The sequence below is a fragment of the Mustela nigripes genome, chromosome 12 (assembly GCF_022355385.1).
Source record: "Mustela nigripes isolate SB6536 chromosome 12, MUSNIG.SB6536, whole genome shotgun sequence".
Classification (NCBI taxonomy): Eukaryota; Metazoa; Chordata; class Mammalia; order Carnivora; family Mustelidae; genus Mustela; species Mustela nigripes.
Window position 1 is genome coordinate 60,167,650 of NC_081568.1, and position 5,350 is coordinate 60,172,999.

At 50.2% G+C, this 5,350-nt stretch overlaps 1 pseudogene; it reads left to right on the top strand.

The window, feature by feature from the left end:
• The window catches only part of LOC132027528 (ubiquitin-conjugating enzyme E2 variant 1-like), a 21,195-nt pseudogene continuing 15,845 nt past the window's right edge, over positions 1 to 5,350 (top strand).

A 5,350-nucleotide genomic window follows, 5' to 3' on the forward strand; every position in this document is an offset into this window, starting at 1 on the left:
ATGGGGCTAGAAGCAGAACTAGAGGTTCAAGCCGTGAAAGAGGGCCTCCCGGAAGGCTCCAGAGACCTCTTCCCAAGTGAGAAAGAGAGAGGAGAGGTGTGGCAGGCCTGAGTGACAGAGACCAGGGGACGGAAAAGGACAGTTTGAAGTCCAGACCTCCCTGACTGCTCCTGTCATGTCTTACAGGGACACAGGGGCGCGAATGGGATCGGGCAGGCTCCAATCCCAGCATCTGGCCCTGGGGCTCTGTGACCCAGGGCAAGTGACTTGCCCTCTCTGAAGCATAGTGTCCTTCCCTGGGATTAGGGCATAACAATACCTGCTTTGCTGCTCTCCAACCACCATGTCCCAGCTGCTGGAGGCATAGCAGAGCTGATTATTTTTGGGAGGCACATAGGCCGTTCTGCAAATGCACTTACAGAGAAGCCCACCCACGGGCTTCTAAGTAGGAGAGCTGAGGATGGGCTGGGTCCGTGGGGGGTTCACCACCAAGCTCTCCTGAGCAAGAACTTTGAACAAGGAGAGAGAAAGCCAGTCTGGAGACACTCATTTACAAGCCGACTCCTGTCAAGCACAAAAAAAAAAAAAAAAAAAAAAGGCGGCAGCGTGTCAGTTCTGGCAGAAATACCGGAGACCACAGATGCATTTGCCCGCCTGCCCCCGCTGTTCTCTCTGTCTGTCTCCCTCTGGCCTCCTTCATACGGTCTTGGCTTTGATACCACCAGCTGACTCCAGAGAGGCGACAGGCAACTCAGAGCGGATGGCCATCGGGGAAGGAGCCAGTAGATAACTCTGGAAAAGGGGGCCCATTTTTGGAGGGTACCAAGCCCTCAGCTCTGAGAACAAATAGGGCTGACGCTGATCCAAACTCTGAAAAGACTTTTTAAAAAGCAGCCTTGCTGACACGTTAAAGATGTGTATCCATATATTTGATTCGTTTAAAATATGCTTAATGCTGGGGCACCTGGGTGGCTCAGTGGGTTGAGCCTCTGCCTTCGGCTCGGGTCGTGGTCTCGGGGTCCTGGGATCGAGTCCCACGTCGGGCTCTCTGCTCAGCAGGGAGCCTTCTTCCCCCTCTCTCTCTGCCTGCCTCTCTGCCTACTTGTGATCTCTGTCTGTCAAATAAATAAATAAAATCTTAAAAAAATATATGCTTAATGCTCAAAGGTCCCTTTTCCAAAGGAAACAAACAAAAAGATCACTATTTAAATAGAATTTCAGCATCCAACTCTTCCTTCAAGGAAAAAGACAAAGCGTTTCTTGCCGTCGCCAAAAGTGGGCCTTTGGGGAAGGGCAGGCGTTGTGGCGGGTGACACACTTCTCCTGAATGAGCCTGCAGGTACCACGGAGGGGATGGAAAGGCTGTTATTCCGGTGGATTAGTCATGAAGAGGTCAGCGGACCCGCTCTCAGAAAGAGGAGCACTGAATTAGTGGGAGACTACAAGCGTTTTGTTTCTACAGGAAAACTGTTAGAAGGGGGAAAATCCTCATGGCTGCGGCTGCCTGCTTGTGTGCAATATATGGCCCACTTGCAAAACATTGCCCAAGAAATCTGGCAAGGACTCCCAGCTATTCCTTCCTTCCTTGCTCCTGTATAGCACGCCCCCACCCCCACCTTGCTGGCCCCAGCACAGGCCTCCTCCACTCTCAGCCAGCAGCAAGCACACCCCGAGTCTTCCATTCATAAGGCAGCTCAGACTGGGTTTGCTATAAACTTAGCTTCAGGAGGAAGCCAAGCAAGAGGATGCTCCCCAATCCCCGCCCAGTGGCCGCGACACTGCACTTCTATCCTGGTATCACTGCTGATGTGAATGCTACCCCCAGTGTGAGCTTCCTTGTTCATGTGGTGGCAGACTCTAAAGTGACCACAGTTGTGGGCATAGAAGTGAGTACCGTAGGTTGGGGTGCCTGGGTGGCTCAGTTGGTTAAGCGACTGCCTTTGGTTCAGGTCATGGTTCCAGAGTCCTGGGATGAGTCCCGCATTGGGCTCCCAACTCCATGGGGAGTCTGCTTCTCCTTCTGACCTTCTCTGCTCGCATGCTCTCTCTCATTCTCTCTCTTTCAAATAAATAAAATCTTTAAAAAAAATTAAAGAAGAAGAAGTGAGTACCACAAGCACTGGACGTGGGCACCGGGACACCCACAGCTCTGCTGCATCATCTTTCTCCATGGGGTCCACACCTGCACCTCTCAACCTGCAGGCTTTCCCCCCAGGCATGGGAGCACGTGCCCCGTCGCCCTCCAAATAGGGAGCTATTGCTTATTGCCCTCAACCAATGATGGGTAGGGCACTGACAAATTAGTACTCCAGCTGCCTGGCCCTGGATTGAGAGGAAATTTCTCCCATTTCCCAGTGGTCCCCAGGGATGCTGAACTCCGGTGGCCACAGTGGGAACTAGCACGCAAACACACCTTTCACTTGCTTCCCCTTCCAAAACACACCTTCCCCTTCCCATCTGACCCCCCTACTCTCTTGCCACTGTCTCCTGGGATCACTGCCAAATAATTGCTTGTACCCCTATTCTTGTGTCAACACTCTACTTTTGGGGGAATCTGAACAGAGCAACATGGGGTTTCCTACCACACAACCCTCTGAAGCTGCCGCCTCTGACCAGAGCAAGCTCATATGGCTTAACTAGTACTTGTTACGTGGAAACTCTCTTTCCTGAGGAGTCTGAGCTCATGTCTGCGAACACAAGCACATCCCTGTCCGTGAAGCCACAGGCTGTGGGCAAGAGCAGTTTGATATTTCCTTTTCCGTACATGTTTTCCTCTCCTGATGGACAGCTCAGGCTTGTCATTTGTAATGATTACTTGGCATCCCATTGTTCTCTTTCTCCCTGTAGGCAGGGCCAGGGCCAGGGGCTGGCAGGTTGTCAGGGGCCCCACGCTTGCAAGAGTCCTGCACTTGATTTCAGTGCTCGACTGTCGCCATCTTGGAATACTGAATTTTTCAGCAAGAGGCTCCTTATTTTCATTGTGTGGTGGGCCCACACATGGTAGAGCTGGTCCTGTCTGCATAATTTAGGTGATGCTGACTGTTGAGCATTCTCCCACCTAATTTGCTTCCTCTTTAAATAGGCCAGTGCCAACAATCAAGGAAGACAATATTATCCCAATGACCGAGACAAAAAATGATGCTGTACTATGTTGGCAAGAGTAGGGGAAACTGGCAGGAATGTTAGTTGTCCAGCCTTTTTTGTGGAACAATTTGACGATATCGTTATTAATTTAAAATGCCCATTCCTTTAATTGAATGGTTTCACAAAGTGGTCTTTTTCCAATATATACACGTCTCTGCTCCAAAGAAGTACGTACGAGGTAATCCGATCCCAGCACCATTTAAAAAAGCAGTCGATTGCAAATAATCTAAATAAATATCAATAGGAATGGATTCACTAACTTAGGGAATAATGACATCATTGAATACTATGCAATCATTAAAAAAAGGGACCCGTCTCCAGATACACTGCAGGGTGAAGAAGCAAGTCCAGCAGCAGGAGGCGCACGCTAACTTACGTTTGTATCCAAAAAAAAAAAAAAAAAAAAGATGAGAAGGGCTAAACATTCTTAACACATGCATAGACTGACTCTGGAAGGAAGGAAGAGCTAGTTTCAAGACTGCTGTGGAGAGGGGAGCTGGGGAACGGGATACAAGGAAGGAGGACAACCGATTGTTCACTCCTTGGACTCTTTTCTGGTGTTTTATTTATTATTTTTTTAAAACATTTTATTTATTTATTTGACAGACAGAGGTCATAAGTAGGCAGAGAGGCAGGCAGAGAGAGAGAGGGAAACAGGCTTCCTACTGAGCAGAGAGCCCGACGTGGGACTCGATCCCAGAACCCGGGGATCATGACCTGAGCCGAAGGCAGAGGCTTTAACCCACTGAGCCACCCAGGCGCCCCTTTTCTGGTGTTTTAATGTTGTTTTCTTTCTCCCTGTATTTTTGAAATCAATTCCAAACATGTGCTACTTTATAATGTTAAAAGAAAGGGCGGGCAGGGTTGGGGGGGTGGGGTCCTCATGTAGGGAGAGGGTGGAGCCAGCCAGAAGGCTAGCTAATGGGATGACCAGGCAACCAGGCAGGCATCCTTTCTGCTCTGACTTCAAGCTTCCGGTCTGGAGCCACCAGGACTCCAGAAACGCCCGTAGCTCATTTCTGGATTGCCTGGTCAACCTCCTCCTCTCTCCTCTGGGACTGCCACTGTAAGGTCCCAAGTGACAAGTCTTTTAAAAAGCCTTTTTACTGTTCTTGATGAGTTTGTCTGCTTTTCTCTGCTTTGAAAACAAGTGTGTAAAGTGACGGTGTCTCTTTTTTATTTTTCCCCTTTGGCTGCCAGGAAGCTCACCCATTCTGAGCTCAATTATATGTTAGCCACATGAATGGAAGGTTAAATTCTTTTCTCCTCTGGACTTGGTTTTCTACCTCGGTTACCTGTTCTTTGACCCCGAGTCTCTATTTATATTCGGATTGCTTTTATGGTACATGGACAAGGATATTTTGGATTTTCAAATGCTCTTTTTTCCTCCCTGCCTTTCCTTGTAGCCCTGCTCTCCGCACACCCCCCACCCTTCAGCCCAGAGCAGAATAAGCCCAGGTGGCCTCTGCGCCTGAGGGAAGAGATGTCATAGGATGAGAAAAATCTCTTGAGTTTCAAAGCGGAAGCTCTGTGGGACTATAGGCCTGAACAGAGGCTTTGAGGAAGGAGATAATGAGTCCACAGAGCAAAGCAGGCCGAAGCTTCTAGGGTGCAGGAAGAATGAGCAAAAAGCAGTTGAGAGTTAAGGGAACAGCAGACAACCCAGGGTGCTGTGGGGAATCTGTCCCTGGGATGCCGGGGCCCTGCTTCCCACTCAAAATCCACACAAAACACACTCGTGCCAGAAGGGGCTGAGGGCATAGGGGCCCAAGACTGCCTCCCAGAGGGGCCTGCACCCCGGAGGGCACAGAAGCCGTGCCCAGGTTGGGGGGGGGGGGTATCTGGATGGGCGCAGTGAGAGAAGGACAGGAGGGCAGAATCTGCCACGAACCCAGGCCCAGGGTTGGAGCGTGGTCATCACCTCAGGGGCTAGCCTGCAGGACAGAGGCTGAGGACAAGCAACTGGCTGGCCCTGATGCCCCTGTAGCTCCCAGATCTGAGAGCAGCCCAGAGAAACGGTGACCTGACTGAGATGAACTTCCTGCTCTAGAACGGGACCAGGCTCCTGAAAGGAACTTGAGTTGCCTTGTAGAGAAAGGGTCCCCTTTCTGCAAAATGTTGAAACTCTGAGCCCCTCAAGGGAATCCAAAGGAGCAACAAATGAAGACAAGAGAGAAGAGCCTTATCCTAAAATCCTTCCCAGACC